Here is a 23,861-nt window from a genome sequence, read left to right as displayed (position 1 = left end):
GTGTCAAGGGATTGGATGTAAAGCAGAGCTTGGCTTTATCTCATTCATTTTTGATTTGTGAATTATAAATAAAAGTTGTTTTATTTTTAACTTTTTTTTCATGGCATCTGCCTATTTCAGAGGGTTTTTTTTGTAAAAAAGTATCAATCAAAAAATGTATTTAATGCAAGAATGGTGAGAAGAGATGAGCAAATTTTTCAAAATTCAGTTCCGCTTATGATCGTCGACAAATATTGTTTTTGCAATATTTGCCGAACACAGCTGAATGTCATTGGAGTCAATGGGAGTAGAAATGAGCGGACATGTTTGGATCCGATGATCAAACATAAATTCGACATGAATAGCTTACCAATATGGCACAAATATGGCAAATTAAGATTCAGCGACAGATTCCGAACATATTTGCTCAACTCTAGTGGTAAGCCTCTTGTGAGATCTCTCTCTTTCTCTATCAGAGGAGCTGTGGAATTCTGCTCTGTATGCCAGGATTCCAAAACTTTGAAGTTTGGGCCCAAATTTGGTAACTTATGTTTCATAAAATGACCAATCTGGGAAGCCCCAGATGGGTAATAAGTGCTCTTTAAGTTCATAGAGATTTGAGGACATTTGTTTATGGCCAACTCTCTAAAGCTCCTGCCACAGCATTCTAGTTAAGGTCTATATTTTTATTGACATTGCAACACCTTGTTTATGTTTTCATCCATTCTAATGAAGATTTGCTGCTGTACTTGGGATCATTGTCGTTAGATAGACTCTGATTTCACTCTAGAATACTTTTGCATAAAAAGTAGCGCTTGGTCAACTTAATGACTGAAAGTGCTAAAATGGTTGCAAAGCAAGCACAATTCATCTCCTCTCCACCCTGGGCTTGACATTCATACACGTTGTTTGTGCTGATGTGCTGTGTTTAGTTTTTGTCAAAGGTTGCAGAGCGTAATATGGACAAACATCTGCATTTTGGTTTTGTCTGTCCAAACGACATTACTCCAGAAGTCTTGTCTTGGCCGTACTGCCACATTCTTTTGAAAATAAAGATATTTCTCCTGGCACAACTTCCAAACAGGCCATACTTGTTCAGTTTTTTTTAAAACTGTATTATCATGAACTTGAACATTTAACATTCTATCTGAGGCCTTTAGAGTATGAGCTAAGCTGTAGCTGTTGTTTTTTTTGCAATTTCTTGGAGCATTGCATGGTCTGACTTAGTGGTGAATTTACTGGGATGTCAAGTCCTGAGAAGATTGCCAACTGTTTTGAATGCTTCCCAATTTTGAATAATCTTTTCACTGTAGAATGATGAACATCAAAACTCTTTGGAAATGGGCTTACTACTATCCCAGATTGAAAGGCAGGAACAATTGCTTCTCTAAGATCATTGTTGATGTCTTTCCTCCTTGATATTGTGTTAACCCATACCTGTGTGCTCTAGACCAACACACTGCCAAACTTCTGTTTTTATAGAGGTGATACCACTTGCTACTGAACATTTAGTCAAAGGCATTTGGTTTGCAATACCTGACTTTTAACCTTACCCTTTTTATTCCTGTGGAAGCATTAAGGGTTTACTTAATTTTTCGCACTCTGCATCTGCATTTTAGCCTATATTATGTCCAATAATGATGCGGTGTAATGTGTCATGTGTTACCCACCTGAGGTTGTATTTGCCTAAATTAAAGACTATCTAAGGACCAGATTTTTTAAAAAAATTATATCCTGATATGTAAGTGTGACTGTATACTTAATTTTTATCATGACTGTATGATGGTTGATTTTACATGTTTCATCAAAGCGTTTATTTAACTCTCCATTGTCGAAGATGGCCAATTTTAATCTTTTGACATGGCTTCAGATTGCAGTTTCTCTGGCAATTCATTTCTATGACACCTACATGGTCTTCCTGAGAACATTATGTTGTACTAAAATAATAAGAAACTTATAAATTGCATGAATAATAGAAATTAATAGCATCCTGATTTAATAATCCATTCCACAAAAGCCACAAACAAAAAGTAAGGCAGCCAAGGATCTGTCGGAGAATAAATAGTCTATGATCAAATCCAAGATCTAATACCGATCATTAAGATGAAGTATGGGAAAAATGTCCTTTATTAGTTGCAACGCATTTCCATCCATACTACCGGAATCTTTTCCAATACTCAATGGTTTTGAATCCTGTATTTGCTCAGACTTATCACAGCTTATTACAGACTCCTTACAACTTATTCTGAAAGATTTAACATTTTCATTGTTTCAACTGTTATTCCTATCAAGTTCATTTTTTCTCTAGTCGTAACTTATTTTAATGTTAATCAGTTTAGCTTACAGACTCATTATAACTTATTCTGAAAGATTTAACATTTTCATAGTTTCAACTGTGATTCCTATCAAGTTCATTTTTTCATCAAGTCGTGTCTTATTTTAATGTTAACTAGTTTAGCACTTAATTTGTTCTTTGGCAGTAACAGAAAAACAGGAATGGGTTTATTTCCTCTGAAAAAAAAGATAAAATCTTCACGTACATACGCTCTTATTCTCAGTATTACTACTCATTAATCTATAACCTCATGTGGCTGCAATTTCAATTTACAACTTCACAGTTTGCTTATTATATCTAATGTTCTGTACATGGTGTGCATTGAATGAAAATATGCTACCGCCCACCAACTATATCATTGGAACAGGTTGAAAACTGTTATATCTGCATACCTGGAAACTTAACACCACATTTCACATAACATAACCCAACAGGAGGTTTAACCATAAAATGTCTCACCCTCACACTTGTCCCCATAGCTTACTTTCCATGTTCATTACACAGAGGCTAAAGATCTTTACATCACGAGTCTGAGCACTAGGTGGAGACAGAGTACTGTCCTTTTTGGCCTGAGTATAAAAAAAAAAATATACAAATAGTATTCACTTCTACAAAACAGGTCTATAAACAGGACATTCAAAATTCCCAAAAGACAAAACAACTTTATTAAAATGTATGGACCTTATTTTATCAGGCATGGTACTAAACATATTTATAGGTGCCTGTCTTACTGGGTATGTTATGCAGATAAGGTCAAGAGGAATCTTCATAGTAAATGATATACAGTATCATGTAAAATGATATATAGATTAAAAAATATACATTGTGCTAAATACGTCAGTTATGTAAGTGAAATAAATGCTTGTCGCTTCAGGTTCAGCATAGGAAAGCAGCATCAGTCATTATAGTCCTAAATATTTGGACTTTTCAATGACAGTGATTCTTTCCATTACACCACCAAATGTTCTTCAGTGTATATAGATGTATAATATATCCATTTTTTCCATAACAGCATTCAGCTGATGGTTATTAGTCACTAGAAGTGAACACTTTACAGCACTTTAGAGCAGAGGTCCCCAACTCCAGTCCTCAAGGCCCACCAACAGGTCATGTTTTCAGGATTTCCTTTGCATTGCACAGGTGATGCAATTATTACCTGGGCAAAACTAAGGAAATCCTGAAAACATGACATGTTGGTGGGCCTTGAGGACTGGAGTTGGGGACCTCTGCTTTAGAGCATCACAAGTTGAATTAATGGAAAAGAGACCGTAGGTGCACATACATCAAGTAGGACTGAAACTGTGTGCGCGAGGTAGACAAATAGCAGCTCGCACCTTTTGCTGAGAACGTTTGACCTATCAGATGGATCAAGAGAGCCCTGATGTCAGCACTGAACAAGTCGGGTAAAAATTATATATGACCTGTCAGTTGATATGTGATGTGACAGGCTTCATGATCTTGTTTGAAACTTTGCTCAGCAAAATCACCAGAATAAAAGTTGATGTCATAGCTTTGGTATGTGATGTCCAATTTCACTTGCAGTACAGAATAGATCATTACATGCAATTCTTCTAATTTGACAATACCTGATGGGCAAACCATGCAGAATCCTTCATGAGGAAACTTCACAACTGTCCTTCTCCTGGAATACAGGCTTGGGGTGGCATATTCTATGGTATCTGTACTCCTGTAGTTTTCATTTCAGGAAAAAATAAACTACTTGGCGTTACATTAATTTGATTGTTTAACCAGTGGTATGGCCATTCTCCAATTTCATTTCATCCATTATACTGTAAGTTTATGCTTAAAACATACAACTCTGCCTTTCACCTCTCCAAACAAACCTATTTTAACACACTCATCACCTCACTGTCCAATAACCCTGAACGTCTATTTGACACTTTTCATTCTCTATTCAACCCAAGAGTGCAGGCCCCAACCACGGATCTCTGCGCTGACGACCAATTACTTAAAAAAAAAAATTGACCAAATCCGACAGGAAATTATCTCCCAATCCCCTCATATCATGCACTGTCCTCCATCCTCCACTGCATCTAGTTCACTCTCTGACTTTGAACCAGTTACAGAAGAAGAAGTAATCAGGCTCCTTGCATCTTCTCACCCGACCACTTGCACCAGTGACCCCATTCCGTCACATGTCCTCCAGTCCCTTTCCCCGGCTGTCACCTCTCACCTAACAAAAATATTCAACCTTTCTCTCACTTCCGGTATTTTTCCATCCTCATTTAAGCATGCCATCATACATCCATTACTTAAAGGGAATCTGTCACCCCAAAATTTGCCTATAAGCTACGGCCACTGGCATCAATGGCTTATCTACATCATTCTGTAATGCTGTAGATAAGCCCCCGATGTAACCTGAAAGAGAAGAAAAACAAGTTACATCATACTCACCCAGGGGCAGTCCCAGTGTGGTCCGGTCCGATGGGCGTCGTGGTCCGGGTCCAGCGCCTCCCATCTTCATATGATGACATCCTCTTCTTTGCTTCCTGCCGTGGCTCCTGTGTAGGTGTACTTATTCTCCCTCTTGAGGACAGAGCAAAGTACTGCAGTGCGCAGGTGCCGGGAAATGTCAGAGAGGCCCAATGCCTGCGCACTGCAATACTTTACGCTGCCCTCAACATGGCGTTATATAAATAAAATTATTATTATTATTATTATTAAGTCTTCCAGGAGCTCTTTTTCAACACAATAATATCAAGCCATATGTTGCTCGTGCTACTGTGAGCAGACTACATGGCCTAAAAGTGCTACCATGGCATGCAGGGTCTCCACACTTGTATCCCATCAAGAACGTATGGGAAGACATTGATCGGCAATTGCAAATGGAGCTGCCAGTGGCGGATCTTGATGATTTATGTGTCCAAGTACATTTAGTGTTGCAGAACATTCTTCATACAAGCATTAACTGACAGCAGCCAAGGCGTGTTGGTGAAAGTATTTTTGCGCTTGGTGGTCATACCGAATACTGAATAAATTGAAATGTTTCCAAAACGTAGTTTCCATTTTTTACTTACTTGTAAATTATTAACATGTCTATCGTTCCTGTGATTTTCATAACTCCATGATGTATCCTTCTATGCGTTGCTATTTCAATGTGGAGGACTGTATAGTTTCTGCGTACTGCAAAAAGTCACATTTTCACTACTCTGATATTCTTATACAATACAAATCTTTATTGAGTTTCTGAAGAATCTGAGAGCTGGAAGTGTTCAGCAATAAGACTGAACTACACATAAGATACTGCTTGTGAGGAAAAGAAAAACCTGATCATGGTCATAATAGGAAGGTGTGAGCTGGATGTAAGCAGAATGGCTGATCACTCACAGAAACTTAGATGTATTATAGAAAGCTGTGTCTAATAACTTCTTCTTTCTAGTGTGAAAATCACGGGCAAAAAATCATATATTTATTGCCAGGTCTCAACCCAAGAAATTTACTTTGCAAGAAGCAAAACGATGAGCAGGTTTTTAACTTAATTTCAAGCCAGTAGCACAGAACTTTGTAGGGTAAGTTCACACTAGGCTTTTTTTTATACCGTTGCTTTATGCAAATTTTCAGCTGTGTTTTACAGTATCAGCAAAGTCTAGGAGATATCAGAAATCTCCGGTACACACATTGGTTTTTTGTCATCAGTATTATGTGCTTTGCATGTTTTTTTAAACAATAGAGCATGTCAGTTCTATCATGTTTTTTTCAGCGTTTTTCACCCACTGACATGAATGGGTAGTGAAAAAAAAACGCTGAATATCAACAGCAGGTGTCAGGTTTTGCTGTGTTTTTTTGTGCCAAAACCTGATTCTGTACAATAGGACTTTTTTTTTTGCACTAAACTTTATGCCAAGACCACAGCAAAAAGCACTTTAAAAAACACACGAAAAAAAACTGATGAAAAACTCTTAGTGCGAATTTACTCTTAACCCCTTCATGACCCCAGCTTTTTTCAGTTTTGTGTTTTCCTTTTTCGCTCCCCTCCTTCCCAGAGCCATAACTTTTTTTATTTTTACATCAATTTGGCCATGTGAGGGCTTATTTTTTTGCGGGACAAGTTGTACTTTTGATCTACATCATTGGTTTTCGCATGTTGTGTACTAGAAAATGGGAAAAAATTCCAATTGCGGTGAAATTGCAAAAAAAGTGCAATCCCACACTTGTTTTTTGTTTGGCTTTTTGCTAGGTTCACTAAATGCTAAAACTGACCTGATATTATGATTCTCGAGGTCATTACAAGTTCATAGACACCAAACATGTCTAGGTTATGTTTTATCTAAGTGGTAATAAAAAATTCCAAATGATTCCACATGCCACTATTGCGGGCACATGTCAGCTGTACAAAACAGCTGACATGTCCCGACTTTGATGCGGGCTCACCGCCAGAACCCACATCAAAGCGGGGGTTCTGACCTCAGACGTACTGACCCATCCGAGGTCAGGAAGAAGTTACTATTGTTACAGGATACATACGGACACTTTATTTTTTTCTAAAAAAATCTTCATTGCATCATTGTATCATAGGACCTTCATTGCATCATTGTATCAAAAGTGGCCATTTTTTTTCTTATCTTATTTCTGCTGATTTTCTTGGTCTTATTTTATTTACTTTTTATTGTATTCAATTTTTATGATCTTTACCAAAGGGGCTTTGCTGACAGAATAATAATGTGAAGCAGCCTAAACACACAACCCCCCCAAAAAAAATCATGTCAGTCACATTCTTTATTGAATCGTCAAACACTGTAACCGGTTTTGGACTCGAAACTGGGGCCCCCATCAGGTAATACACAATACTGCAGGTGTGGGCTGGTTTACATTGCAATTTTTGTGGGAAATTTTGAAAAGTCTGTAATCATTACATGTAAATGTTTTTATGTTTTTCTTCCATAGGCCGGGGTCACACTTGCGAGCAATACTAGCTGCATAGAAATACATGCAGCCGCAAACTTCGGTCCTGAGTACCGGCGGCAGTGCCAGCTATTGATGCGAGAGACTCGTGTGAGTTTCTCGCATCAATACCCGGCACTGCCGGTACTCAGGACCGAAGTTTGCGGCTGCATGTATTTCTATGTAGCTGAACTCTCCAGTCCCAAGAGTCGGTGGCAGTGCCGGGTATTAATGCGAGAGACTCGTGTGGGTTTCTTGCATTGCACTCACAAGAGTGACTCCTTACTAGGACAATTTGTTGATAATATGGTATGGATATGTTACTTAAAATATTTAATATAAAAAACATAATTTATAATATGACATATAAATTCCAATAAAATAAAATATAAAAACAAAATTGAAGAATTTGGATTATGATCTGAAAAAAAAAATCAACCCAGGCGTGACTTAAGGCTCCGTCACACTATCAGTATTTGGTCAGTATTTTACATCAGTATTTGTAAGCCAAAACCAGGAGTGGAACAAATAGAGGAAAAGTATAATAGAAACACGTCACCACTTCTGCATTTATCACCCACTCCTGGTTTTGGCTTACAAATACTGATGTAAAATACTGACCAAATACTGCTAGTGTGACTGTAGCCTAAGAGAGGCAGCTAAGAATTATAACTAGAAACCAATTAAACCAGTTAAAAGAAATGCTGAAAAAAGAACCAAAAAGTGAGTAGATGTCACCACATCCCAAGAAGTAGTGCACAGAAATAAATATAGCAATTCTTAAGTTCAGACAATAAAGGTACCTTCACACATAACGATATTGTTAACGATATCGTTGCTATTTGTGACGTAGCAACGATATCGTTAATGAAATCGTTATGTGTGACAGCGACCAACGATCAGGCCCCTGCTGGGAGATCGTTGGTCGCTGAATAAAGTCCAGAACTTTATTTCGTCGCTGGACTCCCTGGAGACATCGCTGGATCGGCGTGTGTGACACCGATCCAGCGATGTCTTCACTGGTAACCAGGGTAAACATCGGGTAACTAAGCGCAGGGCCGCGCTTAGTAACCCGATGTTTACCCTGGTTACCATGCTAAAAGTAAAAAAAAACAAACACTACATACTTACCTACAGCTGTCTGTCCTCCAGCGCTGCGCTCTGCTCTCCTCCTGTACTGGCTGTGAGCCGGAAAGCAGAGCGGTGACGTCACCGCTCTGCTTTCCGGCTCCCAGACAGTACAGGAGGAGAGCAGAGAAGCAGAGCGCAGCGCTGGAGGACAGACAGCTGTGGGTAAGTATGTACTGTTTTTTTTTTTTTACTTTTAGCATGGTAACCAGGGTAAACATCGGGTTACTAAGCGCGGCCCTGCGCTTAGTTACCCGATGTTTACCCTGGTTACCGGCATCGTTGGTCGCTGGAGAGCGGTCTGTGTGACAGCTCTCCAGCGACCAAACAGCGACGCTGCAGCGATTCGGATCGTTGTCGGTATCGCTGCAGCGTCGCTAAATGTGAAGGGGCCTTAAGAGTCAGAAAACCTGATTTAAAATAATCTGCCACCAGACAATGTCACTTGGATATTATGTAGTAATATTGAGATATACAGTGGGTATGGAAAGTATTCAGACCCCTTTACATTTTCACTTTGTTTCATTGCAGCCATTTCGTAAATTCAAAAAAGTTCATTTTTTTCTCATTAATGTGCACTCTACACCCTATCTTGACTGAAAAAAAAAATATACAGAAATGTAGTAATTTTTGCAAATTTATTTAAAATTAAAAACTGAAATATCACATGGTCATAAGTATTCAAACCCTTTGCTCAGTATTGAGTAGAAGCACCCTTTTGAGCTAGAACAGCCATGAGTCTTCTTGGGAATGATGCAACAAGTTTTTCACACCTGGATTTGGGGATCCTCTGCCATTCTTCCTTGCAGATCCTCTCCAGTTCCATCAGGTTGGATGGTGAACGTTGGTGGACAGCCATTTTCAGGTCTCTTCAGAGATGCTCAATTGGGTTTAGGTCAGGGCTCTGGCTGGGCCAGTTAAGAATGGTCACAGAGTTGCTCTGAAGCCACTCCTTTATTATTTTAGTTGTGTGCTTAGGGTCATTGTCTTGTTGGAAGGTGAACCTTTAGCCAAGTCTGAGGTCCAGAGCACTCTGGAAGAGGTTTTCATCCAGGATATCTCTGTACTTGGCCGCATTCATGTTTCCTTCAATGACAACCAGTCCTGTCCCTGCAGCTGAAAAATACCCCCATAGCATGATGCTGCCACCACTATGTTTCACTGTTGGGATTGTATTGGGCAGATGATGAGCAGTGCCTGGTTTTCTCCACACATACCGCTTAGAATTATCACCAAAAAGGTCTATCTTCGCCTCATCAGACCAGAGAATCTTATTTCTCATAATCTGGGAGTCCTTCATGTGGTTTTTAGTAAACTCTATGCAAGCTTTCATATGTCTTGCACTAAGGAGAGGCTTCCATTGGGCCACTTTGCTATAACCACCTGACTGGTGGAGGGCTGCAGTGATAGTTGACTTTGTGGAACTTTCTCCCATCTCCCTACTGCATCTCTGGAGCTCAGCCACAGTGATCTTGGGGTTCTTTTTTACCTCTCTTACCAAGGCTCTTCTCCCACGATTGCTCAGTATGGCTGGACGACCAGGTCTAGGAAGACTTCTGGTGGTCCCAAACTTCTTCCATTTAAGGATTATGGAGGCCACTGTGCTCTTAAGAACTTTGAGTACTGCAGAAATTCTTTTGTAACCTTGGCCAGATCTGTGCCTTGCCACAATTCTGTCTCTGAGCTCCTTGGCCAGTTCCTTTGACCTCATGATTCTCATTTGGTCTGACATGCACTGTGAGCTGTGAGGTCTTATATAGACAGGTGTGTGCCTTTTCAAATCAAGTCCTATCAGTTTAATTAAACACAGCTGGACTCCAATGAAGGAGTAGAACCATCTCAAGAAGGATCACAAGGAAATGGACAGCATGTGACAAATATGAGTGTCTGAGCAAAGGGTCTGAATACTTACACACATGGTGAAAATTGTTGGTACCCCTCATTACTTTTTTAAAATTCTGTGGAAGCATGGTTGAAAAGCAATGTCTGACTTTCATTTGTTCATTATCATAGATTTTTTATTATTACGTTTGTCAGATTCAAGTTATTTCTGTGACCACTGTGGGTTTTTCTGTCATTAAACGATGGGTACCAACAATTTTGACCACATGTGTATGACAATGTGAAATTTCAGTTTTTCTTTTTTATTAAATTTGCAAAAATTTCTACATTTCTGTTTTTTTTCAGTCAAGATGCGGTGCAGAGTGTACATTAATGTGAAGAAAATGAACTTTTTTGAATTTACCAAATGGCTGCAATGAAACAAAGAGTGAAAAATGTAAAGGGGTCTGAATACTTTCCGTACCCACTGTAATAAGGTAGTGCGCCATTTCCCAATAGCTTTAGGAAAGGATCATAGCTGTGGCCCTAAATGATTAGAGAATTAGGCAAGATCCATATAGAGATTGTGCATTTTGCACATATTCTATATGTACACAAGGATTATATTTACTGTTCTGATGTTTAACAAGTACGGTTTGCAAAAGTGTGAATAGCTTTAGCCAATCTTTGGAAAGATTTCATAAAGGGAATTTGTCAGTAGGTTTTGCTATGTAATCTGAGGACAGCATGAGGAAGCAGCTGAGACATAGATTTCCGGGATGTTTTACTTATTAGGCTGAGTGCTGTTGTTTCAATTGTGAATAATTTATCACCAAGAGATTATCACTGCCCAGACTGATGCTCAGGTGAGCGCTGATCTGACCACGCCCCCTCCTATGATAGGCAGCTCACTGTCTATTGACAATGTGCACAGAAAGCTGTGCTGTGGGAGGGGTTAGCTTTCTGAGCTCTGCTACATGTTACATTTAAATACTCTGATTGTATCACAACTGCTGCACCAGTATCCTAAGTGATATTTTGCTGGGGTCAGGGAGGGTATCTTTCCCTACATTATACTACTCTCTGGTAAGGTAGAAAAAACCTGGTGATAGATTACCTGAAAAAAAATTGTGGTGGGAGCAATACATTCTAAAAAACACAGGTCTAGTGGTAGTCGTAATCCACCCCTATAGACAGAAATCGCCTCTTGGAGTGATAAAGCATTATTATTGCCTATAAGCAGAGGAAGATGATCTCAAGGTTTCCAGATAAAATTTGCTTTATACACCAGAGACTACACAACTAACTGTGCAGTATCAGCGACTCATTCTACTGACTCTAAAAGCTCCAGAGTTCTAGTAATAAAACATATGGGACAAGTGTCAGGAAGAGTCATAGTTACTACCGTCATATTCTCGTGTAGCAGAGCTGAGTATGACTAAAAGGCAAAATGAACAGAGCGTCAATCTGTTAACAGATCATTTTTATCTTTTTTATATTGTTAGTGTCCTATCGCTATAGTTTTATGTACTATTTGCTCTAAAACTTGAGTTTGCAGAAGGTAAAATATAAATCAGCTATGTGAGAGAAAATATTTAATATTTTTGTATTTGTTTTATATATTTTAAACAAAAAAAAAAAGGTAAAAAATTAGAAAGTTCACATGCACAGAAAAGTTGTTAAAATTATCTTAAGAATGTAACTAACATAATTTGTCTTTACTATAATGTAGTGTCCTATGATACCATACGCTGAATCGTGGCAGCCAGAGTGCCCCATAAATAATGCCAATGAGAGTGCTTATTAATGCAGGGACTACATATACGATCGCCATTGAAGGTACTGTCTGAAAGAGGTGTTGTCAAAGCACGACATAAGCAATAGGTGTTAAAGGGGTGTTCCGAAGGCAAAAGTAAACTTTGTGTAATTCCCTGTCTATTGGATGCCGTAATCTAAGCTATTTTCTAATATAATTGATTTAAATATTCCCTATGCTATCTGTTTGTATATTTTCTTTTTATTTCCTGTCTGATGACGATTGGTTTGAGAGCCCCCAGTGCATTCTGGGATACTCAAATGAAGCACATTAGAGCAGATAAAATTTACATTTGCCCTTTGACTACCCCTTTAAAATGTTTCACCACAACAATCCATAGCCAGTGGAGTACTGCTAATAGCACCAGATCACGCTATGGGTCCCATGAATTGGTGGGGCCTGATGTTAGTGGCAGCACCATGCTAGCCTGCCCGGCATCACATTCCTGGATGCAAATACAGTTGAAAGCAATAATGGAACAGGGATCCCTAAGCTCTCTCCTCCATCATTCTTCCTGTTCCTCTAAGCATGGACCTCTCATCGCAGCAAGCATGATGGTGTCAGTACATCACACCCACTGTACAGAGCAATACAGAGCTTCAGACCACACACTGAAGAGACCCGAGCAGCAAGAGAACCGATTGAGGTGAGTTTTTTTGTTTTTTTTTAAATCAATGAGTACATTGTGGGGCTATTATACTATTTGAAGGGCTATTTGCGGACCATTACATTATTTGAAGGGCTATGTAGAGTTCATTATACAATTGCAGGGCTATGTTGGGGACCATTATACTATTTGCAAGGCTATGTTAGAGACCATTATGCTATTTGAAGGGCTATTTAGAGGCCATTATATTTGTGTGAGGGCCATTATACTTTTTGGAGGGCTACGTGGGGGCTATTATACAATATGGAGGGCTATGTGGTGGTCATTATACTATTTGGATGGCTGTGTAGATGGCCAATTATACTGTTTGGAAGGCTATATGGGGGACAAATATACTTTTTCGAGGGTTGTGTAGGGGCCAATTTTGCATTTTGGCTAACTATTTTGAGGCCAATTATTGTTTCGAGGGCTATGTGTATGCACAGTACAATCAATGAGTCATTATACTGTATCAAGGTCTATTAGGGGCCATTATATTGTGATCAGGCCATTTTACAGGGTGGACGGTTGTGTGGTGTCCATCATTCTGTGCGGAGGGTATGTGGGGTCCTTCATACTGTGTGCATGCATCATACTGTGTTTGGGTCACTGTGACGGTATCAGACTTGCATGTGGATAATATTGAGGAGAAACTCACTTTGGGGTATCATGCTGTGCTTGTGGGCAGTTTTGTTGGCATAATACTTTATGGGCGTTATGATCTCCCCTAAAACCCTATAAAGATACATAGGGTACAAAAGACTTATCGGTAAAGCACCATTTGTAAGTAATCAGGTCAATGTGATATCCTACTTCTGATATACCATATGGGACGTGTAAAATATCAGAGAGAGGTTCATAGAGCCAACACAAAACAGACACATGATAACTATAAATTAAAGAGATTCAAGTGTACAGGCAGATATTGCAAATATTCCCAAATACAATATATAGGGTTTTTTTCAATTAGTTTTAAATGTTGCTTCAAAGTATAAGCCCATAGGTGATATGTCTAAATCAACTATTGATAGCACTTGCAGGTATCCCTAGATCTCAAGCTCTCTATTTCCCTTATATTATATACAAGAGGCCAGTTGTCACGGGGCAGAAATCGGAAAACAGGAGATGAGGAATCTGGGCCCCTGAACTGCCCCTCAGGCTAGGGGAAGCCCTGTCGTTCCTTAACTTGGGGGTACCCTTGAAGGTAGGGAGGCCCAAGTCACCAACCTGTCCCTGTCTCCTGTTAAACCCTGTACTAAACCCCCAACCCCCACCCCAGGGGGTGAACAGTGTAAACAGCACCACAAAGCAAATAAACAATATAAGAGTGAGGGGAACACGATACCAAAAGGTGAATGCACAAACTACAAAATAACAAAACTCAGAACTTAGCTTGTGCACGCCGCTGCAAACTCCACGACAAAGATAGTACAGCAACTGAGCTCCAAACACCAGACTTGGCTGACACCAGGGAGCTGCCACTGCAAGGTTGGTCTCCAAAGGAACTGTATAACCAACAGTCAGCTGATGCACTAGGTGACCTTATAAAGGATGGTGGGAGTGGTCACAAACATCAACTGACCCAGCAGCAATGCAATAACACCACTGGCCACCGGGGGGAGAAAACTGCATTAACCCCCAATGACCAGAAAAGGAAAAAAGGTTTAAATCAGAGGAAAACCAGATCTGCCACAGATCCAAACATGGATCGTGACACCAGTAGCATGTATTCAAAGTTAGTTACTGTAATCCTAGGCAAAAAATTGGAGGTGCTTTAAGTATGTTCAGTCCCAGGGGTTATTTTTACATTACTGGCCAGATTCCATACTCCTATTGCACATAACCCCACCAAAACAATAACAAAAATATTGTAATCCCAGGAAAACAATGACATAAGGAGTGTTCTCAATACATGCACTCCAGGGGGTTATTTGTGCACTAGCGACCCACTTCCTTATTTCTATTGCACATATACCCAAAAACAGCAATAGACACATCAGGATTCATATACTCCAAATTAAATATACATCACATAAAGAGACTCAGTATGCATAATCTCGACGTGTTTCCCCATAATTTGGTTCCTCAGGAGAACATACTGGTACAGATCCCTACATAAACAGGGACTTATCTTGTACTAGATGAAAAATCAATGTGGGAATGATGCTAGTCCATTTACACAGGGAGTCACTGTCCGCCATACTAGATCCTCCCCACAGCCCCTCCTTTTAAGAATTCAGGATACATTGCTTCCGAGTAATCCGGATCTCCCTTTCCTGTATTGATGGACCGCAGCCCACCGTTCGCATGCACAGAAACCATCCTTCTTCAAGTGTCGGGCTATATCCACCTCTGCTTCCTGCGTGAGTGGAACATAGATGCGGTTCATTTGGCACATGCGCAGAAACATCCCTCTACAAGTTCCAGGCTGTATGCGCCTCCGCTTTATACATTAATGGAACACGGATGCGGTTCACATGGTGCATGCGCTGGGGAGTTTCATTTGTATTAGCCGAGCATAAGTATACCTCTAATTTATATACAGTTATGGCCAAAAGTATTGACACCCCTGCAATTCTGTCAGATAATACTCAGTTTCTTCCTGAAAATGATTGCAAACACAAATTCTTTGGTATCATTATCTTCATTTAATTTGTCTTAAATGAAAAAAAACACAAAAGAGAATGAAGCAAAAAGCAAAACATTGATCATTTCACACAAAACTCCAAAAATGGGCCAGACAAAAGTATTGGCACTCTCAGCCCAATACTTGCTTGCACAACCTTTAGCCAAAATAACTTTGACCAACCGCTTCCGGTAACCATCAATGAATTTCTTACAATGCTCTGCAGGAATTTTAGACCATTCTTCTTTGGCAAACTGCTCCAGGTCCCTGATATTTGAAGGGTGCCTTCTCCAAACTGCCATTTTTAGATCTCTCCACAGGTGTTCTATGGAATTCAGGTCTGGACTCATTGCTGGCCACCTTAGAAGTCTCCAGTGCTTTCTCTCAAACCATTTTCTAGTGCTTTTTGAAGTGTGTTTTGGGTCATTGTCCTGCTGTAAGACCCATGACCTCTGAGGGAGACCCAGCTTTCTCACACTGGGCCCTACATTATGCTGTAAAATTTGTTGGTAATCTTCAGACTTCATAAAGCCATGCACACGGTCAAGCAGTCCAGTGCCAGAGGCAGCAAAGCAACCCCAAAACATCAGGGAACCTCCACTATGTTTGACTATAGGGACCATGTGTTAGGAGTCGAGTTTCCTCTGCTGCACAGGGGGAATCTCGATCCGTCTCCGCTGCGGTCTCCCATTCTCCTCCAGCCGCAGTGGAGCCTGCTCAGCAGGGATGTCGATCCCAGCGTCTTGCTCAGTCTGACTCTGTGAGAAGAGTTACTGCTGCTTCTCCAGCTTCTGCCTGTAAAGCCTATACTGGTCAGCAGCGAGTGGACTTCTCTGGGACTAAGTCCTTGTCTGCGCACACTGAGCATGCCCAGGGCAAGATCTCCCGTTGGAGATCGAGGGTCATGTGCTCAGACTCTGCAGCGCATTCTATTGGTCCTCTTGGCAGGTCTTGGAAGGGCAAAGTTTCTGTGGCCGCTTCCTGTCCTGCAACTATATAAACTGCGCATGACCGCACGGCCATGCGCTAGTGTACAATTTAATATGTGTGTTTGTTGTGAGTGCAAGTCGTTCTTTAAATACCCCTACCCTATTGTATGATTGTTCGCGTATGGAGTATGGCTGCTATCTAGCGCCCGACTTATCACTCAACGTGTCACACACGTGTCAGCGTCTACTGCTGTGACCGCCAGTGCGGTGCCACGCGCCAGTGTGCGCTTCCTGACCCACGTCTGGGTGCTTAGTGGTGCCTGCCAGCACGGCACAGTTCGCACTTCGGTGCCTTAATTATATAATTCCTTTCACACCCAGTAGCGGTGTAGTGCCAGCAAGGGTCTAATCGGACTACAATCCCTGTTGGGGTTTAGTTCGCTGACCACTTGCTCGCGCTCTATGTGCGGTACCGCGGTCCTGTGACGCAACAGGATCGCTTTCTTCACGCTGGGTGAGGTTTAACCCACGCGTGTATACTTTTGAATACCGCCATATTGTCTGTCATTTCCTAGCAGCAGGTTTCACCTGCACAGTGGACCCCGGACTGCGAACGCATCTATATCATCTCTCTTGGTGCGTTCCGCCAGTCCTAACTTTACACTAGCGCCAGGGTCTGGTTAGTGATGACAGACAAACAGCAGTCTCTGCGGCATATCCAGCAGCTGGAGGGTAGGTTGGCGGCTCTCGAGAGCGCGACCTCAGCTGTGGATGTTACTGCAGTAGCTGTGCAGGCTGCCAGCGTGGCTGCAGCTACTATGTCCATTGCCACCCCTGTTCCGACATTATCTCGCCTCCCGCTGCCAGAAAAATTTTCTGGTGATAGCAAGTTTTGTAGGGGATTTGTGAGTCAGTGCTCTATTCACCTCGAGTTCCTGGCTACAAGTTTTCCCACAGAGCGGGCTAAGGTGGGATTTATTCTGTCTCTATTGTCGGACACGGCGTTGGAATGTGCTACGCCGCTGTGGGAGCGTGGCGATCATGTGGTGCAGAGTGCTCCGCTGTTTCTGAGCGCTCTGAAACAGGTCTTTTTAGGACCTCAAGTCACCCATGATACTGCGCTCCAATTGCTGGCATTAACTCAGGGTGAGTCCTTGGTCAGTCATTTTGCCGTCCAATTCCGCACCTTAGCATCTGAGCTGGATTGGTCGGATAAAGCTCTTATCCCCATATTTTGGAGGGGCTTGGCTGACCACGTAAAGGACGCTCTGGCCACTAGGGAGATTCCTGCCACACTGGAGGAGTTAATAACTGTCTCCACTCGAATTGACCTCCGTTTTAACGAGCGGAGGTTAGAGCGAGCCCAGTGTAGGCAGAGGTTTCGACTGGCTCCTACTTTCGCCAAACCTCTGGAATTTCCGGTCCTGGTTCCTGAGTCACATGAGGCCAGGGAAGTGTCACAAGCAGGATCTAAGTCCCGGACCGCTTGTGCACTCAGGGTCTGTCATGTTTGCCAGCAGTCAGGACATCTAGCCACCAGATGTCCTCAGCGGTCGAGGAAACGTCAGCGTCTAGTGGTAGTAGGTGGAGGTACACCAGACACGGCGACGTTTGCCTCTAAGTTGTCCTTTAAGGGGCAATTACTATTGGCTCATTCTCCCACTCGGTAGAGCTCTGCGTGGATTCTGGGGCGGAGGGCAATTTTATGTCTTCTGCCTTTGCCCAACGTCACGCAATACCCCTGGTTATGCTTGCTCAACCAGTAATGGTGCGAGTAGTGAATGGGTCGACATTGCCCTCACAGATAACACACCAGACCATCCCTTTTACTCTGTCCATGTCGCCATCTCATCAGGAGATAATTTCTCTGCTCGTCATTCCGGAAGGAATTGATGAGGTCCTGTTGGGAATACCTTGGCTACGGTACCACTCTCCTCATATCGAGTGGTCCTCAGGCAGAATTCTGGGTTGGGGTGAATCTTGTGGGGGTAGGTGTCAGAGGGAGTGCGTTCAGGTTGCTACTACTGAGGTACCCGCAGATCTATCCTCTCTCCCCAAGCAGTATTGGTCTTATGCAGACGTGTTCTCCAAAAAGGCGGCGGAGGTCCTTCCGCCACATCGCCCCTATGACTGTCCTATTGATCTCTTGCCTGGTGCTGAGCCTCCCCGGGGTCGAGTTTATCCGCTATCTCTCCCGGAGACGGAGGCAATGTCACAGTACATCCAGGAAAATCTGGCAAGAGGATTCATTAGGAAGTCAGTGTCACCTGCTGGGGCAGGGTTCTTCTTCGTGCAGAAGAAGAATGGGGAATTGCGCCCATGCATAGACTACAGGGGTCTTAACGCCATCACCGTTAAGAATAAGTATCCTTTGCCCTTGATATCTGAGTTATTCGATAGACTTCGGGGAGCAAGGGTATTTACTAAATTAGATTTGCGGGGTGCTTACAACCTGATTCGCATCCGTGAGGGGGACAAATGGAAGACGGCCTTTAACACCAGGGATGGGCACTATGAATATCTGGTGATGCCCTTCGGGCTCTGTAATGCCCCAGCCGTTTTCCAAGACTTTGTGAATGATATCTTCCGAGATATGCTTTCCACCTCGGTCGTAGTCTATCTGGATGATATTCTTATCTACTCTCCAGATATTGACTCCCACCGGAGAGATGTTTGCAAAGTCTTCGACCTCCTACGGGCAAACTCCCTCTATGCCAAATTGGAGAAGTGTATGTTTGAGCAGGAGTCTTTACCTTTCCTGGGCTACATCATCTCGGCCCAGGGATTGGCTATGGATCCTGCCAAACTACAGGCAGTGATGGACTGGCAGGAACCCCATTCTCTGAAAGCGGTGCAGCGCTTTATGGGGTTCATAAATTACTATCGTCAGTTCATCCCCCACTTCTCAACCCTGGTAGCTCCCTTGGTATCCCTCACCAAGAAGGGAGCGAATCCTAAATCGTGGTCCGAAGAGGTCTCCAAGGCCTTCACTTCTATTAAGTCCCACTTTGCTAGCGCTCCCATCTTACATCGTCCCGATGTGGATAAGCCATTCCTAATGGAGGTGGATGCCTCTTCCGTTGGTGCAGGAGCAGTCCTCTATCAAAAGGATGCTCAAGGTCGGAAGCATCCATGCTTCTTCTTCTCAAAAACCTTCTCACCAGCGGAGAGAAATTACTCCATCGGGGATAGGGAGTTGCTGGCAATGAAGTTGGCCTTTTCGGAATGGAGACATCTCTTGGAGGGTGCTTGGTTCCCATTCCAAGTCTTCACGGACCACAAGAATTTGGTCTATTTACAGACAGCCCAGCGGCCGAATTCTCGTCAGGCCCGATGGTCCTTGTTTTTCTCCCGGTTCCACTTCACTCTACATTATCTCGCCGGGGAGAAGAACATTCGTGCTGACGCTCTCTCTCGCTCCCTGGTGTCAACTGTGGAGGAGGAGGACGAGCCTCGGCTCATTGTCCCTTCAGAGAGTCTGAAAACCGTAGCTCCGGTTTCGCTTGAGTCTGTGCCTCCGGGCAAGACTTTTGTCCCCATCAATTTGCGTCCAGAGGTTCTCTCGTGGGCTCATTCGTCCAGAGTGGGTGGACACTTTGGGGCAAAGAGGACATCTGAGTTTTTGGCGAGAATGTATTGGTGGCCACATATGGTTCGTGACGTTGGAGACTACATTCGGGCATGTGTCTCTTGTGCCAAAAATAAGTCTCTCCGTCAACGGCCAGCTGGGTTGTTATACCCTCTGCCGGTGGCAGACAGGCCCTGGGAGATGGTCGGGATGGACTTTGTGGTGGGTTTGCCCAAGTCACGTGGCTGTACTGTCATTTGGGTTATCACCGACCATTTTTCTAAAATGGTGCATTTGGTGCCGCTTCCCCGGCTACCTTCTGCACGGGCCTTGGCAGCATTGTTTCTTAAACACATCTTCCGTCTTCACGGTATGCCAGACAAAATTGTCAGTGACCGGGGTCCCCAGTTTGCGTCTCGGTTCTGGAGAGAGCTTTGTCGCCTTCTCAGTATCGAGTTGAATCTCTCTTCGGCATATCATCCCGAGACGAATGGGTTGGTGGAGAGAGCCAACCAGACCTTGGTCACATATCTGCGACATTTTGTCTCTGCTAAACAAGATGACTGGGCATCTTTGCTACCGTGGGCGGAGTTTGCTCTTAACAATGCTGTAGCTGACTCCACTGGACAGACCCCATTCCTCCTTAACTATGGTCAGCATCCGCGGGTACCTGTGCCCATGCACGTGTCTTCCGCCGATTCCAGGGTGGCAGACTGGGCTGTGGAGGCACGGGACATTTGGGATCGCACTCAGGATGCCATTCGGGCTTCCAAGGAGAGAATGAGGTCCTCCGCCGATGTTCATCGGCGCCCCGCTCCGACCTTTGCTCCTGGCAACTTGGTGTGGCTCTCCGCCCGTAACATCAGGCTGCGAGTTGAGTCCACTAAGTTTGCGCCTCGCTACTTGAGTCCCTTCAAGGTTCTCGAACAGGTTAATCCTGTGGTCTACCGCCTGGCTCTTCCTCCACGCTTGGGTATCACCGACACCTTTCATGTGTCCCTCTTGAAACCCGTATACATGTCCCGGTTTTCCGAGTCATCTGCCGGGACATCGGGTTCGTCTACGGACGATTACGAGGTGAACGCTATTTTGGAGTGTAAGGTGGTACGCGGCAAAAAGTTCTATCTGGTCGATTGGAAGGGTTATGGTCCAGAGAACAGGTCATGGGAGCCTGCTGAAAACATTCGGGCCCCACAGCTCATTGCTGCCTTCGAACGTAGCGAGGCCCAAGGAGGGGGGGGCCCTAGGATGGGGGGTAATGTTAGGAGTCGAGTTTCCTCTGCTGCACAGGGGGAATCTCGATCCGTCTCCGCTGCGGTCTCCCATTCTCCTCCAGCCACAGTGGAGCCTGCTCAGCAGGGATGTCGATCCCAGCGTCTCGCTCAGTCTGACTCTGTGAGAAGAGTTACTGCTGCTTCTCCAGCTTCTGCCTGTAAAGCCTATACTGGTCAGCAGCGAGTGGACTTCTCTGGGACTAAGTCCTTGTCTGCGCACACTGAGCATGCCCAGGGCAAGATCTCCCGTTGGAGATCGAGGGTCATGTGCTCAGACTCTGCAGCGCATTCTATTGGTCCTCTTGGCAGGTCTTGGAAGGGCAAAGTTTCTGTGGCCGCTTCCTGTCCTGCAACTATATAAACTGCGCATGACCGCACGGCCATGCGCTAGTGTACAATTTAATACGTGTGTTTGTTGTGAGTGCAAGTCGTTCTTTAAATACCCCTACCCTATTGTATGATTGTTCGCGTATGGAGTATGGCTGCTATCTAGCGCCCGACTTATCACTCAACGTGTCACACAAGTGTCAGCGTCTACTGCTGTGACCGCCAGTGCGGTGCCACGCGCCAGTGTGCGCTTCCTGACCCACGTCTGGGTGCTTAGTGGTGCCTGCCAGCACGGCACAGTTCGCACTTCGGTGCCCTAATTGTATAATTCCTTTCACACCCAGTAGCGGTGTAGTGCCAGCAAGGGTCTAATCAGACTACAATCCCTGTTGGGGTTTAGTTCGCTGACCACTTGCTCGCGCTCTATGTGCGGTACCGCGGTCCTGTGACGCAACAGGATCGCTTTCTTCACGCTGGGTGAGGTTTAACCCACGCGTGTATACTTTTGAATACCGCCATATTGTCTGTCATTTCCTAGCAGCAGGTTTCACCTGCACGGTGGACCCCGGACTGCGAACGCATCTATATCATCTCTCTTGGTGCGTTCCGCCAGTCCTAACACCATGTTCTTTTCTTTGAATGCATCTTCTTTTCTCCTGTAAATTCTATGTTGATGCCTTTGCCCAAAAAGCTCTACTTTTGTCTCATCTGACGAGAGAACATTCTTCCAAAACGTTTTAGGCTTTTTCAGGTGAGTTTTGGCAAACTCCAGCCTGGCTTTTTTATGTCCTGGGGTAAGAAGTGGGGTCTTCCTGGGTTTCCTACCATACGGTCCTTTTTCATTCAGACGCCGATGGATAGTACGGGTTGACACTGTTGTACCCTCGGACTGCAGGGCAGCTTGAACTTGTTTGGATGTTAGTCGAGGTTCTTTATCCAACATCCGCACAATCTTGCGTTGAACTCTCTTGTCAATTTTTCTTTTCCGTCCACATCTAGGGAGGTTAGCCACAGTGCCATGGGCTTTAAACTTCGTGATGACACTGCGCACGGTAGACACAGGAACATTCAGGTCTTTGGAGATGGACTTGTAGCCTTGAGATTGCTAATGCTTCCTCACAATTTGGTTTCTCAAGTCCTCAGACAGTTCTTTGGTCTTCTTTCTTTTCTCCATGCTCAATGTGGTACACACAAGGACACAGGACAGAGGTTGAGTCAACTTTAATCCATGTTCACTGGCTGCAGGTGTGATTTCGTTATTGCCAACACCTGTTAGTTGCCACAGGTAAGTTACAAGTGCTGTTAATTACACAAATTAGAGAAACATCACATGATTTTTCGAACAGTGCCAATACTTTTGTCCACCCCCTTTTTTATGTTTGGTGTGGAATTATATCCAATCTGGCTTTAGGACAATTATTTTTGTGTTTGTTTCATTTAAGACAAATTAAGTGAAGACAATATTAACAAAGAATTTGTGTTTGCAATCATTTTCAGGAAGAAACTGAATATTATCTGACAGAATTGCACGGGTGTCAATACTTTTGGCCATGACTGTATAGACTGAAAACTCCCGTCTATAAGCCAGTGGAAGGTTCCCTATAAAGGCCATAATTATATCATCATGGGACATAAAAAGTATTATTTCATTATTTATTTCTGACACTATGCATACATCATTAGTTCGTATTGTTGTGAGATAACTAGACCCAAAGAGGAATCTCCAAGATAAGGAGTCAATTAAAAAATAATGCTATTTAACGAATGTTAAATATGCTTATTTCGCACATTTATTTAATCAGGACTATTCACCAGGTGGTTACTCTTAAAGAAAAATGTCATGATATGCTCATAAAAAATATAGTGGTTTATTGAATTGTCCACAGGAAAACCAAATTGCAGCAAAACATAAAAGTAGATGAAAAAGTTACGAATAGATTGTCCGTGTGTAAATATCAGCGCTTGTTACTCATCTTTCCCAAAGTTCTGAATGGTAAAAATTATCTGTTTGTGTGAAGTCTGAAGTCATCATGGCTATCAGCTGTTGCTTCCTTGTGTGACTTGTCTGATGTCCATGGAGAATGATGGTGAAGGCAGGAGGTGGCAGCTCCCATGTGACAAGGCCCCCCACCCTCCTACGAGACTTTATTTATATGTCCCACAGACCACGTGTTCCCTTTATATATGGTGTTGACTTATACTCTGAGCTATATATATATATAGAGAAATAACTTTTGTAATGTCAGCAAGAAGCAATGTGCTCAGTACAGAATAAGAATAATTCAGTTAATAATTAATATTTAACAACGAATAATATGAATCATTCACTAATAGGGGTCAAAAACCTATCAAGGTCAGTGGGACAAATATGGTGGGTTCCTCTCATAGATCTAGATGTTTGTCTTCAAATGGTCTTAATGGGCAGCTACAATTTGGCTACTTTATATCATCCACCACTCTTCTCTATATGGCATTTCCCTTATATTTTGCACCCACTTCCCGCTTTTTTC

Source organism: Ranitomeya imitator, chromosome 5, assembly GCF_032444005.1.
Source record: "Ranitomeya imitator isolate aRanImi1 chromosome 5, aRanImi1.pri, whole genome shotgun sequence".
Classification (NCBI taxonomy): Eukaryota; Metazoa; Chordata; class Amphibia; order Anura; family Dendrobatidae; genus Ranitomeya; species Ranitomeya imitator.
The sequence above is the reverse complement of the archived record's forward strand: the minus strand, read 5'-3'. Positions refer to the sequence as shown.